At 38.9% G+C, this 25,938-nt stretch overlaps 1 protein-coding gene across 1 annotated transcript in view; it reads left to right on the top strand.

The window, feature by feature from the left end:
- BTF3 (basic transcription factor 3) overlaps positions 1 to 25,938 on the top strand; it is a 52,647-nt gene that overhangs the window by 18,982 nt on the left and 7,727 nt on the right. The window lies entirely within an intron of this gene.

The following is a 25,938-nucleotide window of genomic DNA, read 5'->3' on the forward strand; positions in this document are numbered from 1 at the left end:
CTAGAAGTGGGGCCCAGGAATTTTTTTGGAAGTTGCCCAGGTAATTCTGGTGATCAGCTAGGTTTGCCAACTACAGATCAGTGTGATCAAACTCAAGTTCCTTAAGCTTAGCCTAAAAAGGCCCTCATCCCTGCTCAACCCTACAGTGGCATCTCCTGTCACTTCCCATCTCATGATTTACCCATAACAATCCTGAATACTGATAGCTCACAATGCTCAGTACACTGCTTCACCCCGCTGGGCCTTTGTCCTGGCTGAAAACCCTCTGCCCACCTCGACTGCCAACCTATTCTCCCTCCAAAATCCAGCTCCAGGGTCTGCTTCCATGAAGTCTTCCCTGACTACCTCACCTCCACCCCCATCCAGGATTAATCCTTCCCTCTGTATTCCGACTGTACTTCATTCACAGAGCAATCAGCACACAGTGCAGAAATGTACTTGCTCACCTCTCTCCCCTGCTAGAGTGTAATCTACTTGAAGGCAGGTTCTATGCCATGTTCACCTTAGTATTCACAACATCTAACCCCAGGACGACATGAATTAGTGTAAACTGGTTTTATGGGGGTGAACAAAGGAGTCCTTTGTCAAGCAGGTTAAGTCTCCTTCTTTGTGTGTTTTGTCACTCTGCCTGGCCCTGAAGTGATCAGGGAGATTATCTTTCAGCATCTAACCCAGTACACACTAGCTCTTTCCCTCAGCAAGAAAGCAGGTCTCTATAAAAAGGAAAATAGACTTCACCTGAAGGTATAACAAACTTGAAGGGCATTAGCACCCAAGGAAATCTCCCAGACCAAGGTGCTCTGGTCTCACTTGGCACGGACACTTGCCTTTCCTCCTTCCCCTCATATTTCATGCTCCTGTTTCACAGCCCAGACAAGAGGGGCTGATGTTTGCTTTACATTGCCTTCCCTCTGTTACCTCTTCCTTGCTTTTAATTTTGACCAAGATTGCAGCTGCAGCCCGTAACTGACTCTCCAATTTAATGCCGCCAGTTTCTAGTCAACAAAAGCTTCACAGATTATACAGAAACTCAGTCACACTAAGAATTTTGGCATCACTCATCTGGAAACTGAGGATTTGGTATCGCCCCAAATTCAGAAGACTGAAGTTCTTGCTTCTTGCTCTGGCTGGTCTCTAGGGGAATGGCGATCAGGACCCTCAAGTTATAACGATGATAATACGGCAGTGGTTCTCTGACTTTAGGGTGCATCCAAGTCACCTGGGGGGCTTGTTACAAGACAGACTGCTGCTCCCCACCCCAACAATTGCTGATTCAGTGGGTCTGAGGTACGGCCTAAAAAGGACATTTCTAAAAAGATCACAGGTGGTGCTTATGTTGGTCCAGGGACCATACTTTGAGAACCACTGTGGTAGAAAGTATCTGGAGAGGGGCGGACCAAGCTACAACCTGACTCATTAAACCTAGAATAGTGGTTCTCAAACTTATCTGCATATTAAACATATTAGAATCACCTGGGGGAGATTTAACAACTCTGGATGCCCAGGCTGCATCCCATTATAAATCAGAATCTTGAAAGTAGGAGCAAGGTCTCAGTATTTTAAAATTTCCCAAGTATCTCCAATATGCAGGCAAACTTGAGAACCAGTGATCAAGACCAGCAGTTCTCAACCCTGTTTGCAAACTAGAGTCACGTGGGGAGCTTTTAAAACATATTCCTGCCAGGACCCAACCCTGCACCAATTAAATCAGAATATCTGGGTAGGAGGCCTGGGCGGGGGCCGGCCTTCCTTCCTTCCTTCCTTCCTTCCTTCCTTGTTTCCTAGGTTTTTCTAAAGTTTAACCAGTGTTGGGGATTACTAATCTGGACTTCAGTGTACCCCTATTACAAACTGTCATTTCTGTTCCAGTTGAGTAATCCCTTCTTATTTTGAACAAAAGAGATTGGGGGAATTTTTATTTCTTGAAAACTAGAGGGCACTGGTCTGAATAATCTGGGTAAGGGTGGGAGCAGGGGAATAAATGTCTTCAAGGTGGCCCTTCTAGCAATAGGGCCAGACCTCTAAAAACTCACCTGGAGCAGCACTTCTCAGAGCCATCCTTGGACCTGCGGCATCAGCGTCACCTGGGAGCCTTTAGAAATGCATATCCGCGGGGCCTACACCAAAATTCAAGGTTGGGGCTCTTGAATCTGTTTCAACAATTACCTTCCAGGTAATTCTGATACATGTTAAGGTTTGAGGACCAATGACCAGGAAGATAGCAGTGGGGAAATTAAGACCTCGATCTTCTGTTTCTTACATAGATTCATCTCTTTAATTTTTTTAAAAACACACTCTCACCACACTACTTCTCAAAAGGAAGTCTCTAGAAACAATAGCAGCAGCGATGCCAGAAGCTACCTGACTTAATGCCATGTGTCTCAGAGGGAGGTAGAGCAGTCAAACATCCACCATCCCCATTCTGGGTATGGGCTTCCATCCTTGACCTCTTTGTTGGGCCTTAACAGGTGGTTTTGTGTCCTGGATACGATGGCCACAGGTAACTCCCAAATTCTGATAGACATCTGCATTTAGTAGATGCTCTGTGATGGCGCTGCCACTCCAATGTGATTAAAGTATCTTAGGAAGCTCTGTGGGGCTCCTGATGCCCATCTTCTGTTCTCCATTTCCTCACCAGATGGGGGTCACATCTTCCCTAATTTTTATACAAGCCACAACACATGAGCCTGCGCAGCCAGGGAGCTGGGTGGAGGCCCTACTAGATTGAACCCATCAGTATTTTACCAGAAGCCAGAGCCTTCCTCTCAGCCTGGAGGTCAGCAAAATAGGAAACAGCTCAATTTTTTGCCAAGAACCCTTTATCAAGGGTTAGCAAGACCCTCAGACAGTGTGAGGTCTCAGGGCCTGTTTGGAAGGGAACCAGGTCACAGATGAAATGTGTGGTGAGTCCCGTAAAATAAGTAATCCCTGTGCTGGTGCCCTCGGCAAGGAAGGGAACCTAACTTATTAAGCACGTACTAATTCTCAGGGTTTTACATTCACAATTTTACTGAATCCCCACAACAACACTGTGAAGTTAGTAGTATTATTCCAACTTACAAAACTACAAACATATAGGAAACAAATTGAACAATGTGCCTGAAACCCCACAGTTAGTAAACTGAGATTCACACTCTCACTGTTACTCTACCCTGCCCATCTGGGGGTGACTTTTCCATCCACGCCATGCATCATGCATAAATGCCAGCGCTAGTTTGTTTCTACCACCTCATTGCACTTCCTGAGTATAAATGTTTGAAAATGTATACAATTTTAAAAAGAAACCAGTATAAATGTGCACTGGGTTTTAAGAGTTGAGTCTTGGGATGCTCTATAAAAATCAAAAGCACGACCAAGGAAGAATTTATGAAGGGAAACATAGATGTAATGGCATCAGAAATCACCCTTATTCCTAGTACCCTCTTGGATCTGTTTCTCCTTTGCTATCCTGCTGTCTAACTTTCTATCCCATCAAGAGCTTTCAGCAAATCTCAGATGAGCGGACTTGGGCTCAGAACACTGAGCCTCTTTTGGGAGCATTGGTGCTCTCCACCCCTGACTGTTCCACCTCTCTCTCCCTCACTCCATCCTAATTCCCAACTTTGTGTAAACAATCCCTCTGAGATAAGAGGACCTGCTTTTCCACAGTCTTGCCAGTATTGAGCACTGTATTCTTTTAAAATCTTTGCCATTAAAATAGTAAAAATAAAAATCTCATTCTTTTAATTGGCATGTCCTTAATTGCAGTTGAGGTTGAACACATATATATTTGAATGTTTTTTCCTTGTTGAATTACCCTTTCATGTTCCTTACCCACCTTCTTTTGGAGAGTGGTTCTTATTGATATATCAGAACTCTTTATTTACTAAGGATATTAATCTTCTGTCGTATATAAGCAACGGCTGTTTTTCAATTTGTCTTTTGACTTTGGTTGTTTTTAAAACAGGAGTTTTATTTGGTCAAATCTATGCTTTCTTCCTTCAGGGTCATTCTTAGAAAGACTTTCCCCATACTAAGATTTTTAAAATATCTACCCATACCTTACTATATATAATTTTTATATCTCACTTTTTAAATTTAATCCATCTGAAATTTATTTTGTTGTAAGGTATGGGATAAGGCTCTAAAGTTAATGCTCCCTCTCAAATGGAGAGCCAGTTGTTCTAACACCATTAATTGAATGATACATACTTTCCCCACTGATTTAAAGTACCACCTTTATTATACACTAAATTTTTGCATGTACTTTAGTTTCTTTCTAGAATCTGTAGTCTTTTCATTGATCTATCCTTGTGACAGTAGCACACTGGTTTAATTTCATATTTCATAACACATTTTAATATGTTAGAGCTAGTTCAATCCTTTTTCATTAACACTTTTCAAATATTTCCTGACTACTGTTGAACATTTATTCTTCCAAGTGAATTTTGGAAGTATTTTCTCAAAGCTTGACTTTTCCACTAGCTGTTCTAGAAATACCTGGGTCCATTTCTCTAGCAGCTATTTTTTCCAGTATTCAATAATTGTTACCTGCACCTACAGTTAACCTGGCACTGTGCTAGGCACTGGAGCTATAAAAATGAATTTGACACAATCCCTGACCTCAAGGGGCTTAAAATCACATATAGGAAAGGAAAATCAATGCATAGGTGCATTAAATCATGATTTCTGCTGTAGGGGAGGACTGAAAAGGGTTGAGTTCTGTGGAGGCTTTGATATAGCTCCTGGAGAAGGGGTGGAAATGAAAATAGCAAGAGGTCACCAATACTTCACCACTGGGCCTGGTGAGTGGACTCAAGAAGGGTCCATGCTTACTGTGCAACATTAGAGCCCTAAGATTCCAAAGATGCGTTTTGGGGACTTAAAAGTCTACATTCCATCTTAGCATTGTCCAGTGGAGTCTACATTCCCAGTTTCCCCACAACATGCTAAAGCCTCCTCTTAGATTGTGTCTCACATGCTGGCAATAGCGCAGTACCCTCCTCAATTGTATGGTTCTTTATGTCTTTCAAAGCACTATTTGCCCATTTTATATAATCTAAAATCCCTCACAGTCTTGCGAGGTGGGCAGATATCATAATTTCTACTTGAAAGATATATAAATGGATGTTTTGCAAAGCACATGAGTTGAGTGATTTGTCTAAAGTGCTGGCTGACAGAACCAAGCCTAGGAGGAAAGTTCGGATTCCTAGGCCAATTCTCTATCAATCACACCCTATGGCCTACTGAGTAAGCCCAATCTTTCTGTATAAGGTGGTTCTAACAGTATTATTCAACTTACAGGAAAATATGTCTAGAACTTCATTATATCTCTCCTCTGCCCTTCACCTACCACCACTGTAATGAAATGGTGGGTCCCCTTTCTTTATACTTCTCCAGCCAAACCATGGGGCTGGGAGAGGAGGAAAGAGGCTAGGACAAGGCTGGGGTGAGCATCTAGATGGAGGCCGAACAAGTGGAGCAGAGGGGAAATGGGCCTCTGTGGGACAGGAGTTTGAGGCGCTGTGGCTGTTGGGTTTCTGCGCTAATGCATCTCCAAAGACTGGATCCCCAGGCACTCCAACACACCTACTTCCTCTTCCACCGCCACCATTAGTAGCTTCTGAACAGAATCTTTCCTCCTCGGGCAACTGAAGAACAGAATTCAGACTCAGCTTTTCACCTCCTCAGATATACCTTTTAAAAATACACACACCTTTAAGGATTTTTTGAGGGTTTGTATACTTACTAGCAGTGGAGAAAATGGTAGGGACTGAAAAAGGAAAAAGGCTTCACCCCGAGTGCCCCTCTGGTGCTATTTCATGTAGGTACTTCAGAGTAGAAGGGAAGACATTTCCCCTAACGCCAGTTTTTCTTTAGGAATATCTGGGACAGAAGATTAATCTGTAGCTCTTGCTCAACTGGGCATTTCATTGCTGGAGCTGAGACTTAAAGAGAGGGGGAGTTTGGGGTCGATGTGGGGGAGTTTGGGGTCGATGTGGGGGAAATGGGCTGGATACTGCCAAGACTAACGTTAGGGGTGGATGTGGGCTGAGAACAACAGTGGGGGTGTGTTCTTCCCTACCTCAGCCTCCAGATCTCACCTTGGACCAGCTGGAGGGGGCAAACAGACAGGGGAGATAGGGATCTGGGCCAAGGAACGGGTGGGAAGAAGGGAAATCTTAAGTCAAGCAATTGGGCGAGAATTCCTATAGAGGACTCCGGGCAGGAGGTGCACGTGGCGGGGCGGTGGTGGGGGGATGAAGTTAAGTGACCTAAGTAACCAAGAAAAGTCAGGCTTGTAAGGCCAACTGCAAAGCTTGCTTCTGCCAGCAATGTGTATACCATCTGTCTCCCCATGCCAGTGGAAGCACTAATAAATGTTACATGTTGAAACTTTTACACTAGCTTGTACATAAAAATTCCATATGCCAATTGACTGGACTACATGAACACATCTGTCAAAAACAGGTCTCTTAGGCACAATTTAGGACATTCCAAAGCAGCTTTATAACTGTTTTAGCCTCCAAATGGTATGAATTAACTCTCATAAGCCAGGTCTATTCTTGCTGAGCCAAGGATTGGGCCAAATCTCCAGATAACTCAAGTCAGAAACACTCTTTTGCCTTCATTATACAGAGTATCAGTAGCAAGGTCTTTTTTCCTCCAAAATTATGCTGTTGATTGACTCGGTGTTTGATGTCACATTGTTAACATATGTTAATATGGCCAAAATGATAAAATATTTCATGTATTATGGGCTTGAAAAGGACCATATTTTGTATTTTTATAAGATTCTGTTACTCCAATAATGTTTACAATTTACAACGTACATTGACTGATATTAGGTCATTAGATCTCAGGTGCTAAGTATATTTTACTTTGGAAAAGTCAGTATGTGGGAACTCCTGAGATGGCCCTTTTGGATCCCCTTCCCTCCCTGAAGCAGGAGATGCATGAAGGAGGAATGCAAACCTCCCCTTCAGGAAGAAGCCTAGATACAAACTTCATGTGCTCAGTCTCAGCACATACAGTAGCTCTAGGGACTGGAAAATGTGCTGCTTTTTCCTTCCTCATACTGACTTTCTGTTCTTATTAACCTTTATGAAAAACCTATTTAGAAAAGCAAGTATAACAAATTAAGGACAATGAGTTGAATAACCAAATCAGAATCTTCAAATGTCTCAACATGATTGAGTATCGGGAAGAGTCTAACACAATTAAATGCAGCAGGTGTGAACGCAAAGCACACATAGGTCTCAGAAAACTAGAACTAAATGGAGGAGGAATTCAGCATATCAGCAGCACCTGTTAAGAAAGGCTTCAGGATTTCAGTTCATGACTTGGTAGGCATCAGCCAGGTTGCCCTGGTATAATCTTAGTCTATAGAGGAGTACCACCCAAAACAGGGGAAGAGATAGCCTTCCTTAACTCTATCAGATACTGTGTTCAGATACAGATACCTCATTTTAAGAACAGATTGGAGTGGGTCCCAACAGAGCAACCAGCTTGGGAAACAAGGCATAGTGTCTGCCCCTAAAGGATACCTAATGCAACAGGGGAACTGAGTCAAATGAGTGCCAGTTCAAGGAACCTGTGGTTCAGTTTAGCCTCAGAAAGGAAATGCTTAGAGGAGCCTTTCAGTATGTTGGGAATATAATTTGTTTCCAAATATTTGAGGATCTCTCATATGAAAGAGAGATTAAATCTGTTTGGTATGGGAAAATTAGAACCAATACGTAAACTTTACTAGAAGACAGAGTTCAGCTCCTTGTGAGGAGGAAAAGTTGCTCTTTAAGCTACTTGTTAGTACTCACGCTCAGAGGGAGTGATAGTGCCATCAAGGGGGCGAAAATTGATTCAAGACTGGGTGGGGGTGGGTGAAAAATATTACTGTACAATGATTTCTGACCCTCCAAAGTTCAACCCTACCCAGCAAAATCGCATTCCTTAGTATTTTATTTCTCTTGTTGACCTTTCTCGGGTATCACATGAGCAGCATTGCTATTGGCATGGAAGGTACGTAAATGTATGCTATATCCGTACTGCAAAACTATGCCAAATAGATGGCTGTGACTGGAGGACTTTCTCTTGATTGATAGCTCAATCTCGAAGTCACATAGTAAGAGGTGGCCTGCACGTGCTATTGACTGCTATTGACTGCCATTGGCTGCCTTGAGCATATTGCCTGTATGGGCTTTGTGTATGACTTGAACTTTGAGAAGTAAATAAAAATGACTTATATTTACTATTTAATTCTACAAAAGTTAGTCAACCCATCAACTATATCAAGTGCTGAAAAGAAAAACTGTCTACAATAGTTGAATAAATATCTAACATCCAATTAGGTTAAAAGCCATTTTCTCATATCAAGCAAAAGTTAAAAGTTAATGTTTAGGAAACTTAATTTTTTTCAATTGTTTTTCTTTCGCTGAAAAAAATAACCATTTTGAATGATTTGTTTTTAAATTGATTACACTGTTATTACCATGTACTTCTAAAAATTGCCAGTATCTATGTATAGTTTGATACATTACAGTACATAAGCAAATAAATTATATTAAAAGTTACACAGCAAATACAGTTATAAAGGTTAATGGCTTTGATTTTCAATTTAACTAAAATTTTAACTTAAAATTTTGTTGTTCATAACTGCACTGGATAAAAAGAGGAGGCTTTATACTTACTCTTCCAGATATACATATACTACATAAACAGATATACAGTATACCTGTGGTATTAAAATTTCATAGGGAGTGATTAGGCAAAACAATGCCTTTAAAGTTCTTTAGTGAACGATAGTTTTTTAAAAGTTGTGAAACTCTGAATTAAAGCCACCTAAACATTTTGGCACGAAAACATTTTGCTGTTGGTTTGCCAAGACGAATTGTAGCCAAAATTTGAAAATAAGAATGGGTTTATTCACATTCTTATCTTGTCCTCCTGTACCCTCTTGTTTTTTTCCCACCCCAAGTTACGGTACATTTTTTTTTTAACAGAATCACTCTCTACCTTTTGGAGCCATAATCCCATTCCCTGATTCTAGTGGTGGTAGGTGACCCAGGCCTGGCCAGCAGTGAACATGTCACTTCAACCAAGCCAGAGTTAATTCTGGGACTTTTGCTGGAACTGAGGAGATATTTTTCTGTAGGGGTTACATATGTCAGGTTGTAAGCTCGAAGCTGCTGGGGTCTCTTTTTGCCATACCTGGGGAAAGCCTAGCTGAGGATAAAACCAACCCAGCAGAAAGCAGAGCCAGAGAACCAAAGGAGACAGACAGCATTCAGTGATATCATTGAGAACCTAATCCAGTCATGCCTGAAGCTATCTGAGCCCCTGGACCTTCAGGTATCTTTTGTGGCTTAGGCCAACTGGAGTCAAGTCTCTTGTCACTAGCAACCAGAAGGTTTTTTTTTTCATTTACTAACCCAACTCTGCCCTGTTCCCTCATTCAATGACTGTCCAGAGACCAGGAATCCTTCTTCAGTTCCTCATCCAAATCTGCTTTCCCTGCCTGGGGCCTTGACCCATCACCTGTTTCTTCTCAAACTCCACTCTCAGTGAAACTGTTACAGTTCTTGCTGGGTACTGTTTTGAATCTCAGACACTAATCCTGAAGCAGTATTTCCGGTGCCACTTTCAATTTCTTGGTTAAATTGTGAATTATTATTTATCTGAAAGAATGTATTTTATTTCCTTTATGCTGGCACCTTCACAATGTTTGCCATATATGTAAATATTCATAAACTAATTAGGTGACATTCTGTTATTATCAGCTCACTTATGATTAAGTATGTATCATAAAGGTACTACACACTGAAAAGCAATAAACATGAATCTATACTTATGAAATACTACTCTGACCTCCATGACAAATGTCTATTGCTAATTTATGACAGATAAACAGAATGTGAAACTGATTTTGACAATTTTATTACAAAGTATGCAAATACAAATATATATTTTAATTGGACTATAGTATATTGGCTAATATATTTTGGAATTTGCTTGTAAGGTTCTAATCAGTGCATTCACTAGTACTAAAGCCGTTCCGTATTCCTCATGAGTATTCCATTTAATGGTCCTGTACTCAGTAATCTGAACTTTAGTGAATTCTTGATTTTCAACAACCTTACTCCCAAATGCTTTCCTCTCAAAAAATTGTTAAAAATTAAAAAATAAAATAAATACATTGAAATTCATAAGGCAGAGATACAACAAAAGATGGTTTAAAATTCTCTGGGTGTACAATCAGTTAACATTGTCCATTTCTCTGTGGACAGAAATCATGGAACAGCAGACCAGCTAATAAGAGGTGAAGCCACAGCCTGTAGTATATCATTTTATCAGCCTCAGTAACTGGTAGTGAAAAAACAGGATGGTTAAGGAGATTTAATTCACTAGGATGATTTACGTTGAGATACACTGCCCTTGAGGACATCCAAATGGATTCAGGAGACATCTGAAGATATGGACTTGGGAACAAGGGGCCAGGGTTTGTGATACAAATTCAAAAGTCAGCAGAGACTCGATTGTGGAGGCTCAGAAAATGACTGGACTCTCTGGAGAAGAGACAGAAAAAGCAGAAGGTCCTGTAGAAAGTCTAAGGACCAGGAAAGAAGGAGAGCCTAAAAAGGTATTTGAAAAAATAAGCCAGTACAGCATCAGCAGAAGAAGAAGAAAAAAAAAAGACAAAAGAACAAAAGGCCATATGACCATATGACCATATTGCAAGTGCCTGTATCTTCAACAGCTGTTGAGAAGGTGGGAAGGAAGTCTCATAATTGAGATTTTGCTAAACAGGCAACAGGGCAATTTTTGTTTAGGTTACATCTTATATGTCAAGTCATCTAGTGGGTAGGGCTTCATTTTGATCCTAGTTGATAGAAGACAGGTGTCTGGCATCTGGCTCTATGACCAAGTTTGGTCACTGTTTTAGAGGAGCTGGAAGTCACGTCTGGCCCAATCTGTCTGGGGGAATAATGACTCGACAGCAGTTGTGCATCCAGATTTGGGGGGAGTGGAGAGTTGTATGAAGTGTTTCACCCAAATTACATGGAAGAAGGGTTTGCTTGTTTGTTCGGTTTGGTTTTGGTTTTAATGGTACATATTTTTACTACCTGTTATCATAGAGAAGCTATAATTTTGTTATATTCCAAATTTCTTATTAATTTTTTAGCATGGACTATTACCCCATAACTAATAATCTGCAGAGCCATCATGCTTTATATTACTAAACTAGCTATTTTGTTCATATCTAAGCTACAGCTATCAGCTAAATGGGGCTGAAGGCTCTTAAAGCGATTTACTTCACCCACTTCAGAAGTCTCCATTGATGTGATGAAAAGACCAAGCCCATAAAGAACAACTTTGGATCGTCTACAGCCAAACCTCTTTGAGAATCCCCTCCACCCACCCCCACCTCACACCAGCTTCTCCACTTCATTTTGGCATTATTTTTTGTCACTCTTTCCAAGATTAACACTCTCTTGTTTCACACTCTTCAGGATTCCTCCACTCACCTTATAGCAAAACTTAAAAGTCCTTAGCATTGCTTCCAGGGTCCCTCATAACTGTTTTTTTGTCTTTGAAGCCTTATCTCCTGCCACTTATCTCCATGCAAGGCTTCAAAATTCAGTCATTCACATACCATCTTCACAGTTTCTGGCACACCCAAATACCAAATGAACTAGTTACTTAATACTTTAAAAATAGATCAATTTAATTACTTGAGTAAATTATTTTAAAGAGAAAACTTTGTATCTCTACAAAAATAGCTATTTATTTTCAATTGCTAGAAACTGAACATGTGTTGTTTAATCTACCTAGATGATGCTGCCTGCTGAAGCTCTGAGTTCAAGCCTACTCTTTAAAAGCAGATTAGCAAATGTTACAAAGGTGTTTCATACTAGAAACAAAAAGATGTTCTCTTTACAAAAGAAAATGTGGGAAAGAATTGGAGAGTATAATTCTACCACTAAGTAATGACCTACCTGACCGTGAACCACCTAAAAATCTGAACATTAAGCGTGATGTGTCCCAGTCTTTGGAAAATAGTAGCTTCTCAAACTGCTTGTAATATCTATGCCTCCTTATTCTTCTGTGCTTAAACCGCTCTCCTCTAATTCTCACCCAGTTGGTTTCTCTAGCCCTCTAAGATGCAGAGAACTCTTACCTGGTGTGCAATTCTAGGCAAACTGTGATGTGCTTCCTCAGCATCTTGTCTGCCTGTTTCAGAGCACATAACACTCTACTGTGATTAGCAGTTTATTAGTCTGTTTCCTCCACTAAACTGAGAACTTCCTTAGGGCAGGGCTAGGTCTTTCATCTCTGAGACTTTGGTTCTGTGTAACTGAGTGACACAGTACATGTTTATTTCTATGCACATGCATAAACGAATAAATAAATGCATGACTCAATCAATGAATCCACAGAAGTATACTAAGACAACAGTTCTCAAATTTTGGTGTGTAATCAGAATTACCTGGGGAAACTTGGTAAAAACACAGAGACCTAGACTCCGGCCCCCTCCTGCTCCAGTGGGCTTGGGACTCTATGCTTTATTAGCTCTCCTGGAGAATGTGATACATGCCAAAGATTGAGAACCTTTTCAGGTGAGAAAACAGGTTCAGAGAGATCAATCTATTTATCCAAGGACTGAAGTAGAAGTGAAAAATGGGATAACTCACCATTCTTCATGAAGGTTTTCAATTCAGTTTTTATAATGTACATGAAAAGACTACTTATAATGGAAATATGAAGCTATGGTTCTATTTTCATTAGTAGAGTAAATACTTATACCCACCTACTCCTCATTTGTTTGAAACAACAGTGAAGTACCAAGTCTGAAAATCAGCCATGATACTTAAAAGCACAGATCATGGTTATAATTTAACTAGATTTTAATGCAAATGTCATTCTCTTCATGTGTTCAGCAGATCTCAGCTCAAAACAGACTGTATGCTGAAAGGAAATAATGAGGGAGTATAACATTTAAATTTTGAATTCTGTAAAACTACAGGAGACTGAAAGCTATTACTCTCTACCAGCTGAGTTACATTTTATAGCATAAAATATATATATTATTCTATAGGTGCTTTTTCTTTTTCCTAAAGCAGTGCTACAGGCTAGACCTTGGCATTATTTTAGATTTTGATTTAATGATCTTATTTTTGCAAATGAATCAGAATAAAATCCTACGAGAGAGAGGATCTAGAAAAGCCAAAAGAATTATGAATGCTCCGCCTACCATTTTAATACCACTGTGTCAGGTTTAGGAGAACCTTCTAAGGTGTAATGATCCACTTTATTTTACTAATTTACGTTATATAATCTTTATGCAGAGAGACCTCAACTACTTGTTTCTGCTGAGCTAGGCCCAGAGTCCAATTCAAAACTTTTCTTTCTGGTCTTTTACCAAGGGTCTTTCTAGAATCCATGTGAGGAAAAAAACAAACAGACAAAAAAAACCCAACCCCAACCTTGATCTCTACCTTACATCATACCAAAAATTAGAGATGGGTCATAGAGCTAACTGTGAAAGCAAAAACTACAAGAAACAAAGAAGAGTATGGGGTGAGTAAAATTCTTAGGAAGAAAAAAGTACTAAGCATAAATTTAAAAATAACTTAAACAATAAATTTAAAATACATTTTTTTAAAATATCACAAATCAAGCCTCAGTAATTTAAGAAAATTGAAATCATATCAAGCATCTTTTCCGACCACAATGCTATGAGATTAGAAATGAATTACAGGGAAAAAAACATAAAAAACACAAACACATGGAGGCTAAACAATACGTTACTAAATAACCAAGAAATCACTGAAGAAATCAAAGAGGAAATCAAAAAATACCTAGAGACAAATGATAATGAAAACATGATGATCCAAAACCTATGGGAGGCAGCAAAAGCAGTAAGAGGGAAGTTTATAGCTATACAAGCCTACCTCAAGAAACAAGAAAAGTCTCAAATAAACAATCTAACCTTACACCTAAAGGAAGTAGAGAAAGAAGAACAAACAAAACCCGAAGTTAGCAGAAGGAAAAGAAATCGTAAAGATCAGAGCAGAAATAAATGAAATAGAAACAAAGAAAACAATAGCAAAGATCAATAAAACTAAAAGATGGTTCTTTGAGAAGATAAACAAAATTGATAAACCATCAGCCAGACTCATCAAGAAAAAGAGGGAGAGGACTCAATACAATAAAATTAGAAATGAAAAAGAAGTTACAACAGACACCACAGAAATACAAAGCATCCTAAGAAACTACTACAAGCAACTCTATGCCAATAAAATGGACAACCTGGAAGAAATGGACAAATTCTTAGAAAGGTATAACCTTCCAAGACTGAACCAGGAAGAAACAGAAAATATGAACAGACCAACCACAAGTAATGAAATTGAAACTGTCATTAAAAATCTTCCAACAAACAAAAAGTCCAGGACCAGATAGCTTCATAGGTGAAGTCTATCAAACATTTAGAGAAGAGCTAACACCCATCCTTCTCAAAGTCTTCCAAAAAATTGCAGAGGAAGGAACACTCCCAAACACATGCTATGTGGCCACCATCACCCTGATACCCAAACCAGACAAAGATACTACAAAAAAAGAAAATTACAGACCAATATCACTCATGAATATAGATGCAAAAATCTTCAACAAAATACTAGCAAACAGAATCCAACAACACATTAAAAGGATCATACACCATGATCAAGTGGGATTTATCCCAGGGATGCAAGGATTCTTCGATATACACAAGTCAATCAATGTGATACACCATATTAACAAACTGAAGAATAAAAACCATATGATCATCTCAATAGATGCAGAAAAAGCTTTTGACAAAATTCAACACCCATTTATGATAAAAACTCTCCAGAAAGTGGGCATACAGGGAACCTACCTAAGCATAATAAACGCCATATATAACAAACCCACAGCAAACATCATTCTCAATGGTGAAAAACTGAAAGCATTTCCTCTAAGATCAGGAATGAGACAAGGATGTCCACTCTCGCCACTATTATTCAACATAGTTTTGGAAGTCCTAGCCACAGCAATCAGAGAAGAAAAAGAAATAAAAGGAATACAAATTGGAAAAGAAGAAGTAAAACTGTCATTGTTTGCAGATGACATGATACTATACGTAGAGAATCCTAAAGATGCCACCAGAAAACTACTAGAGCTAATCAATGAATTTGGTAAAGTTGCAGGATACAAAATTAATGCACAGAAATCTCTTGCATTCCTATACACTAATGATGAAAAATCTGAAAGAGAAATTATGGAAACACTCCCATTTACCACTGTAACAAAAAGAATAAAATACCTAGGAGTAAACCTACCTAGGGAGACAAAAGACCTGTATGCAGAAAACTATAAGACACTGTTGAAAGAAATAAAAGATGAAACAAACAGATGGAGAGATATACCATGTTCTTAGATTGGAAGAATCAATATTGTGAAAATGATTATACTACCCAAAGCAATCTACAGATTCAATGCAGTCCCTATCAAATTACCAATGGCATTTTTTACAGAACTAAAACAAAACATCTTAAAATTTGCACGGAGATACAAAAGACGCCGAATAGCCAAAGCAGTCTTGAGGGAAAAAAAATGGAGCTGGAGGAATCAGATTCCCTGACTTCAGACTATACCACAAAGCTATAGTAATCAAGACAATATGGTACTGGCACAAAAACAGAAATATAGATCAATGGAACAGGATAGAAAGCCCAGAGATAAACCCACGCACCTATGATCAACTATTCTGTGACAAAGGAGGCAAGGATATACAATGGAGAAAAGACAGTCTCTTCAATAAGTGGTGCTGGGAAAACTGGACAGCTACATGTAAAAGAATGAAATTAGAACACTCCCTAACACCATACACAAAAATAAACTCAAAATGGATTCGAGACCTAAGTGTAAGACCAGACACTATAAAACTCTTAGAGGAAAACATAGGAAGAACACTCTTTGACATCAGTCACAGCAAGATCTTTTCTGATCCACCTCCTAGAGTAATGGAAATAAAAACAAAAATAAACAAATGGGACCTAATGAAACTTAAAAGCTTTTGCATAGCAAAGGAAACTACAAACAAGACGAAAAGACAACCCTCAGAATGGGAGAAAATATTTGCAAACGAATCAACGGACAAAGGATTAATGTCCAAAATATATAAACAGCTCATGCAGCTCAATATTAAAGAAACAAACAACCCAATCCAAAAATGGGCAGAAGACCTAAATAGACATTTCTCCAAAGAAGACATACAGATGGCCAAGAAGCACATGAAAAGCCGCTCAACGTCACTAAGTATTAGAGAAATGCAAATCAAAACTACAATGAGGTATCACCTCACACCAGTTAGAATGGGCATCATCAGAAAATCTACAAACAACAAATGCTGGAGAGGGTGTGGAGAAAAGGGAACCCTCTTGCACTGTTGGTGGGAATGTAAATTGATGCAGTCACTATGGAGAACAGTATGGAGGTTCCTTAAAAAACTAAAAATAGAATTACCATAAGACCCAGCAATCCCACTACTGGGCATATACCCAGAGAAAACCATAATTCAAAAAGACACATGCACCCCAATGTTCACTGCAGCACTATTTACAATAGCCAGGACATGGAAGCAACCTAAATGCCCACCGACAGACGAATGGATAAAGAAGATGTGGTACATATAGACAATGGAATATTACTCACCCAAAAAAAGGAACGTAATTGGGTCATTTGTTGAGACGTGGATGGACCTACAGACTGTCATACAGAGTGAAGTAAGTCAGAAAGAGAAAAACAAATATCGCATATTAACGTATATATGTGGAACCTAGAAAAATGGTACAGATGAACTGGTTTGCAGGGCAGAAATTGAGACACAGATATAGAGAACAAACGTATGGACACCAAGGGGGGAAAGCAGGGGTGGTGGTGGTGGTGGTGGGATGAACTGGGAGATTGGGATTGACATGTATACACTGATGTGTATAAAATGGATGACTAATAAGAACCCACTGTATAAAAAACTAAATAAAATAAAATTCAAAAAAAATTTTAATTAAAAAAAATAAACAATTTATTATTTTAATAGTATTATTTTAATAATATAATTCATTATTTATTACTTTACCACTTTACAGTATTAAAGTGGTAGGTGGGACATTCATGATTCTATTTCTCTTAAACCAAAATTCTCAGTTTCTATAAACATTAAAATATTTACTCATTGGATGGGAGTTTGGGATTAGCAGATGCAAACTGTTATATATAGAATGGATAAACAACAAGGTCCTACTTATAGCACAGGGAACTATATTCAATATCCTGTGATAAACCATATGGAAAAGAATAGGAAAAAGATTATATATATGTATAACTGAATCACTTTGGTGTCCAGCAGAAATTAACACAACATTGTAAATCAACTATACTTCAATAAAATTTAAAAAATAAAAAAACTTACTCATTGGCTTTATCTTATAATATACAGAAAACGTTTTCTAGCTTACAATACCAATATTACAACTAGCAAGACTACTGAGTGACGTTTATTTTTCCATTTCTTTTTTCCTTTAAATTTATTCCATTAAGATTGGACAATCTTCATATCATGTTCAAAAGCCATTTGAAGTAACTCTTTTTCTCTATATGGCAACTTTCACAATTTGATATAGTTAGGGTCCTTTGTTTCCATTTGTCTTCAATTTTAGGGTTTGCTGTTTTCTTTTCACTTTGATTACATTTTTCAATATGTAAAAAGTTCAAAAAAGTCAAAACTAACTGAAAAGGTATCCTCTGAGAAGTCTTGCTTCCATTCCTATCCCCTTCACTTCTGCATTTTATTTCTGCTCACACCATATATATATATTTTTTTTTTTTTTGTAAGTTTCTGGTTTCTTATTCCACTGTTTACTTTTTTGCAAAAATAACATACATACATATTCCTATTTTCCTCTTCTCTTACACAAAAGGAAGCATCTTCTATATGTTATTCTTCATTGTATAGTACTCTAATGTTTTGCAGAATATACACCATTTTATTTTATTTATTTTTTAATTAATTAATTAATTAATTTTTGGCTGCATTGGGTCTTCGTTGTTGCGTCTTCACTGCTGTGCGCGGGCTTTCTCTAGTTGCGGCGAGTGGGGTCTATTCTTCGTTGTGGTCTCCAGGTTTCTCATTGCGGTGGCTTCTCTTGTTGCAGAGCTCGGGCTCTAGGCATGTGGGCTTCAGTAGTTGTGGCACACGGGCTCAGTAGCTGTGGCTCGCAGGCTCAGTAGTTGTGGTGCATAGGCTTAGCTGCTCTGCAGCATGTGTGATCTTCCCAGACCCGGGCTCGAACCCGTGTTCCCTGCACTGGCAGGCGGATTCTCAACCAGTGCGCCACCAGCGAAGTCCCTATACCATTTTAATTTGTTAAACTATTTTGATTATGCTCAAAGAGAACAGTCACAGGTCCACTGAGAGCTAATAGTAAGGGAACAGGATGGACAGCTCCAGTGTGTGTTTTCCATCACCACCAAGCAATTCCTCAATTCTCAGCGGACAACGACCAGGTGTCCTACAACGTAACTCAATTCTGACACTACTGTCAGATCCCACAGGTTAAGAGCTCAGTCCTCCAAGACTGCCCGCCCCTTTTAGATGCCAATCACAAGTCCAAGTTGTTACCTGCTCTTCTGAGCTACTGGCTATTGATTGGAGGCTACCAGGTTTGATTAATTTGCTAGAGTAACTCACAGAACTTAGGAGAATAATTTACTTACGAGATCACCGGTTTATTATAAAAGGACATACAAACAGGAACAGCCAGCTGGAAGAGATGCATAGGGCGAGGTATGTGGGAAGGGGTGTGGAGCATCCATGCCCTCTCTGGGCGTGCCACTCTCCCGACACCTCCATGTATTCACCATCCACGAAGCTCTCTACACTCTGCTCTTGGGTTTTTTATAGAGGCTTTATTACATAGGCATGATTGGTTAAATCATCAGCCACTGGTGACTGAACTCAATCTCCAGCCCCTCCCCTCCTCAGAGGGTGGGGCTAAATTACAACCCTCTAATCAAGGTTGGTTCCCCTGGCAATAACCCCCCAGCCCCCCAACCAACTTCTTGCAAAAGTTAGCTCATTAACATAAACTCAGGTATGGTTGAAAGGGGTTTGTTATGAAAATCAAAAGACACACTAATTGCTCTTATCACTTAGGAAAATACAAGGGTTTTAGGAGCTCTGTGCCAGAATTGAGGACTGAGACCAAATTTACATTTATTATAAACCACAATATCACAACAGCATATAGCACTAATTGTTGGCATTGTATTTGTCCACTAGTGCCACAATAATACTATATAACAAACTACCTCAAACTTACGACTAAGGAAGTTGATGACAACTGAGGTTGGGGAGTGGTCAGTTCAAATGTTACTTTACATGACTACTTCCCCGAGACTGAGATAAACTCATCATTCCTAATATTTTGACCCTATTATTTTATTTTCCAAAATAAAAATGGAGGTCAAGGAAACTTTTTGTTGTTGTTGTGTACTCTGAGTAGCCTAAATATGGAAGATGCTTTAAGAACTAGGAGAAGAGTAACAGGAGATAAAATATGAGAAGTAGTTAAGGGCAGGTTATGTGTGGTTTTGAAGGTCATAGTAGAGTCTAGATTTTCTTCTGAATGCAATGGGCAGCCATCAGAATGCTATAAGCAGGGGAATAATATCTCCTTTGTAAAAAAACTGTCTGCTGTGTGGAGCATGGGCTGCAGGTGGCAAAGTGGGGACAGGGAGGCAAGTTGGGAGGCTGTTATAGTAGTAGCCCAGGAGAGTGATGGTGGCTTGGATTAGGCTGGAAACAGTAAATATGGTCTGTGGTCAAAGTTGGGATATATTTTGGAGGTAGGACCTATAACATTTGCTGATGGATTTGATATGGGAGGTTATAGGAAAAAAGGAAAGAGTTGACTCTTAGTGTTGATTTAATGGTGGATGGGAAATATTGTTCTGGCTTAGATGTGGTATATTTGGGAAGTCTGTTAGTCATCTAGGTAGAGATAATGAGTGAGCAGTTGAATATACTTTTGTCGGGTATCAGGTACAGAGTTGAGATAACCATATTCCCTAGTAGTCAGTAGCACAGTATAATAGATATGGGCACAGATTGTGGAGCTGCCTGCCTGTGTTCATATTTCACCCTTGCCACTTACGGCACTGTGGCCTTAGGTAAATTACCTAACATTTTCTGTGTCTGAAGTTTTCTGTTTCTGTAAAATGGGAGTAATAGTACCTACTTCATAGGCTCCAATGGATTAATATACGTAAAGCACTAAGAATAATGTCTAATGTAAAAGCTATATAGACATTAGCCACTGTTAGCACAGTCATCTTCAATCCATGCCAGGCATCTCATGTATTCTTCTTCCCTTATCTTCACTCCTATTCTCCTCCCCCAAAAAGGTACCTGTTCGAGTGGTTGGTTTTGTTCTTTTTTTACACCAATATCCAATTCTCCAATTCTCTGGATACCAACTGGGTGTCCAATAATTCAATTTGATGAAGACACTATCTACCTGGAGTTAGCATTAAATGCCACTGGTTAAAGGGGATCAGTCCCACAAAACTGCCCCCACTTCAGATGCCAGTCCCAAGTCCTTGGCCACCCTTACTTCTGACCAACTGGCTGTAAATCAGGGGTTCCCATGACCCCCTCCTCAAGTTCAGAAATTTGCTAGAGTGGTTCACACAACTCAGGAAAATACTTTACCAATGACTGCTGGTTTATTATAAAGGATACTACCCAGGAACAGCCGAATGTAAGAGATACATAGGGCATGGTATGCAGGAGGGGGATTTCTGGAGTCTCTGTGCTCTCTCTTAGCTGTTACCCTCCCAGCACGTGGATGTGTTCACCAGCCTGGAAGCTCTCCAAACCCTCTTGTTTAGGAGTTTTTATAGAGGTTTCATTACATACGCATGATTGAGTAAAATATCGGCCAGGCCATTGGTGATTAAACTCAACCTCTACGCCCTCTCCCCTCCCTGGAGGTTTGGGGGCAGGGGGAGGGGTGAGGAGTGGGGGAGGGATGGGACTGAAAGTTACAACCCTCAACCCTTTAATCCTGTCTTGATCTTTTGTGGCAACCTGACCCAGCCTGAAGCTATCTTCAGGGGCCCCAGCACACTAGTCATCTCATTAGCATACAGAAGACACTTTTAACACTCCAAGGGTGTTAGGAGCTGTGGCCCAGAAACCTGGGACAAAGTCCAAATATACATTTCTCTTTACATCACACCACTTTAGTGTTGAAATATGACCTTAAATATGCACATAACTTTGTATTATATATGTTGTGTTATGTCCTTTTAAAAAACTTTTATTGTTAAGTATAGCAAATACAGAAAACTGCATACCACTAACAGGTCAGAATAGAGAGACCCTTGCTCACCACCCTAGCAATGTTCCATGTGTCTCCTCCCAATTACAACCCTTCTTCTCCCAAGAATAGCTACTATCCTGATGTTTCTGACAATCTCCTTCTCATCACCTAAGCGTGCATCCCTAAGCACTCTAGTTCTGCCTGGTTTTTCTTTCTTTCTTTTTTTTCGGCTATGTCTCTTAGGTCTCTTTTTATCTAAAGAAGCCCCTTTCTCCTTTTTTTTTTTTTTTTTCCCTTAAAATTTATTTGTTGAAATACCAGATTAATTGTCCTGTCATTTCCTATAACCTGAATTTTGTTGACTGCCTTCTGTGGAATAATTTAACATGTTTTTTCTGTAGCTCATATTTTCTGTAACTTGATGGCTGATCACCTTGGGGTCAAAAATTAATGATTTTGTTCAACCAGGGTACTACAGACAAATTTAACAGACCAGGAGAAGATATTTGCAATATCTAAGATAGGAGAGATTAAAAAAAATAAAGACTATAATATATCTGGGAATCCAGCTAACAAAGAATGTACAAGATCTTCAGAAGGTTTTCTCTATTGAAATATATAAAATATTTGAAAAATATTTTGCACTACATTCATGAATGTGAAGATTCAGCATTCATTCAAACTTCTTTCAAGCTTGCTTCCTTATCCTATAAATCTTAAAAAGTTAAATACTATCAATACATTTCCAGACATGCAGTTAGGGTTCTAGAGGTAAATGATTTCTGCCAATTAGATAGGTACATTTAAGTAAAATTTGGAAGGTAGAAGTAAGGCAAAAGCCTTCTTCCTGCTACTTTGTTTTTTGGTTGGTAGGCATCACGGAGATGAAGATAATGTTAACTATTTTCTGCAACAACTTTCTTTTCTTTTTTTTTTTTTTTTTTTGCAACAGCTTTCTAAAGCAGTCATTTGCTTTGAGTACTTGTTTATTCTTGAATTGTAGCTACCGTAGTGTGTTCTTAATATCAATAACTCCAATTGTGGGGTCTTGATTCTCCATCATCCTGATGGGTGGAGACAGTGGTAGTAGCTCCCTTAACTGCCCAGTTTGGCAGTATTATCCTGGGACTCATTTCTGACAGCCCACTCCTCCAGCCCTTTAAACAATTTTCTAAACACCAATTCCCCATATTAAATCCCTATATATTTAAAATAGCTGGATCTATTTCCTGCAACTGAACGCAGACTCATACAATAATGAGTAAAGATAAATAAGCTTCCCAAATTAATCTACACAATCAATCCCAATTAAAAAATTTTAAATAATTGAACAAAATCTAAAGTATATATGGAACAAAGGTCTGCAAATATGTCAACATCAAAAATGAAAAATAATCACCCTACCATATTAAGAATAATGAGTCTACATATTAATAATTGTTGATGCTTGGGTGATGAACCTATGGAGGTTCATTATATTATTTTTATTTTTATGTACATGAAGTTTTCTATAATAATGTAAAAAGAATATTCAGTCTGATGTTCAAAAAGTTGGAATTATAATTTTGGGACTTATCAAAATGAAGATAATATTTACAGTCATGGGATTGGATGAAACCATTTAGGGAGAGTACAGATAGAAAAGAACATAGGACTAAGATGTGAGCATCTCTAATGTTTAGAAGTTGGAGGAAGAAGATAAAGCAAAGTAGACTGAAGAGATGTCAGTAAAGTAAAAGGAAACCAGGAGGTGAGATATTCTGGAAGCTTAGAGAAGAAAATGTTTCAAAAATGTGGAAGGGCCAAGTATGTCAAATACTGCCTAAAATGAGAACTAAGAATTTGTCTTTGGATTTGCCAAGATGGAGGTTTAGACAATTTGGGGAGAAATTTTGCTATAAAGAGGAGTGCAAAAATTAAGTAGTGGCTGGAGGGGAACAGAAGTCAAAATTTTTTTGTTTTGCTCTCTTTTAAGATACCTGACACTAAGGCATATTCAGTGCGCTGGCAGAATGATCTAGTTGAAAAGGGGAAAACAGATATAGGAGGGAAACAATAACAGAAGAACCAAGGTCCTGAATGAAATAAACAAGTAGAGAGACTATTTCTTTCATGTGTAACAGGAGGGAAGGCAATATCTATAGGTTCAGATGCATATAGATGGATAGACTTGGTGGAGGGAAGATGAGATTGCGTGTGTCTATTTTCACACCTTTAACTCTTTAAGCCTCAGTTCCCTCACCACAAATACGGAAAGTACCTATCTCATAGGATTTCTGTGAGGATTCAACAATCAAGGAGCCAACACTCAGTATTAACCCAGTGGAAAATTGTTATTAAGACTCCTAGTTCAACAATTCTCAATTCTCCATCAACTCAACAAAATTATCAACCTCTCCTTTTGCATTTAATAAAATACCACAACCAAAATAAGTATGATGGGGACTTCCCAAGTGGCACAGTGGTTAAGAATCTGCCTACCAATGAAGGGGACATGGGTTTGAGCCCTGGTCCAGGGAGATCCCACATGCTGCGGAACAACTAAGCCCGTGCGCCACAGCTACTGAGCCTGCTTTATAGAGCCCAGGAGCCACAACTACTGAGCCCGTGTGCCACAACTACTGAAGCCTGCGCGCCTACAGACTGTGCTCCGCAACAAGAGAAGCCACCGCAATGACAAGCCCCTGCACCACAACAAAGAGTAGCCCCTGCTCACGGCAACTACAGAAAGCACGCGTGCAGCAATGAAGATCTAACACAGCCAAAAATAAATAAATAAATAAATTTATAGTAAAATAAAATTTATTAAAAAAATAGCTCATTCCTTAAAAAAAAAATGAGTATGATGGATGTAACTTAATGGTGTTGGCGATGTCAGAGAAAGCTTTCCTGAGACACTTAAACTAAGAGCTAGATGAGGTATAGATGTTAACTTTATAAAGGTGGGAATGCTAGAAGAAGAATTTAAGAAGGTTTAGTAACTTAAAAGAAAAAAAAAAAATCCATTGTGGCTATCAGTCAAGGGGCCAGAAAATGAAGCAACTAAAAGCACAGGAACATTTATACTCAGTGATCTCCAGTACCTCTTGTGGGTCAGAATGGGGCTCTTAAGAAATAAACATAATATAAAATAAGTATTTTAGCTCTTACTGAAGCAGACTCAAGTCCAACTGAGAGGTGAAAACAATTCATAGACGTTAATTAGACCATAAACCATAAACCAAGGAGGACTGCACATTTCCCCTGTCTTGCCTACTTGCTCTACTGACAAAGGCCAGGTTGAGTGCTGAGTAAATGATTCTTAGGTTTGTTCAAGCTCAGTAGTAAAGTGTGGGAGCCAGCTAACCATATTTGTCATAGACATTGGGAGCACATAGGAAGTGGTAATGTGAGTTACTCTTTTGCCATCACTGAGCTAAGATGGCAACTTAGTAGCTATTTTCTCAGGGGGTGGGGGAGGAATCCCTTCAGTTATTTCTTTTAAAAGACTGGTATGTAAATATTAGCAGAATCAGAATTTCCTGACCACTCACAAAATAACCAGGAGTCAGAATCAAAATTTTCTTTTCTTACTATTAGGGAATCTTTCATGATTTCAACACATGAAAGTTTTAAAAATTACAAACGAACAACAGTAAAGAGGAAACCAAAGGAAAGTTAAAATCTGCAACATTTCCTGAAAACAGGTGAAGAAAATCAGGTGGCCGGTTACTTAAGTAGAAACCTGTGTTTATGCAAATACTCAGAAAACCTCACATGACTAGGAAGTTTCAAATGCCATCAGTATAACATGGAGGAAGGGGGGAAAACTGTTCCTGAACAAAGATATACTTTCAAAAAGAGGGGGATTTCTATATATTTTGTAATATTCCTACAGCACAGTCATTTTGACCCTTATTGTTAAGACAGTGACCCCCAGAGCCTAATAGTACAAACTCCTTTTTCTGTAATAAACTTGACTCATATTTAATAATAGAAGCAACATTGTTTTTTGAGAAAATATCAACTGTTACAAGTATCCTAAAAAGCAACACAGCGGTCCTCATCAGTTATTTTCCTAAAGAGGTCACAATCCTAACAAATTCACATTAGATAAGTATTCAAAAACAAAAACATTAATCTTAACTGGGGAGAAATCTGCACCTAGACAAGTTTTCTTGCTAGTAAACTGTATTTTCTCTTAGATTTCCGACTCACTTTTTAATATGCAAACGCTTTTCAGAGCTAAGACCACAAAAAGGCTGATCAGGAAGCATTCTGATTTAAATTGCCAATTTTAATATCGGTTGTTTTAAGATTGTCTTAAAGCTTGTCCTAGTGTTTAGAAAATTTTAACTCACACCAGTTTAGCCTCCCCAAACACACCGGACACAAATTCTCCTTTGATTGAATTACTCAGCTAAGAGAGGTAAAGTTTGTTCAACTGTGAATCGCTAACCGTCAAATCCATACCAACTGGTATCAAGGAGTCAACTTTTTGTCTAAGACACAAAAGAAATAAGGTAATCACGGTCACGGGTCTAAGGTGGTTAGCCACCTGCTAAAATGCAGACTACCTGGT

This window comes from Eschrichtius robustus, chromosome 2, assembly GCF_028021215.1.
Source record: "Eschrichtius robustus isolate mEscRob2 chromosome 2, mEscRob2.pri, whole genome shotgun sequence".
Taxonomy (NCBI): Eukaryota; Metazoa; Chordata; class Mammalia; order Artiodactyla; family Eschrichtiidae; genus Eschrichtius; species Eschrichtius robustus.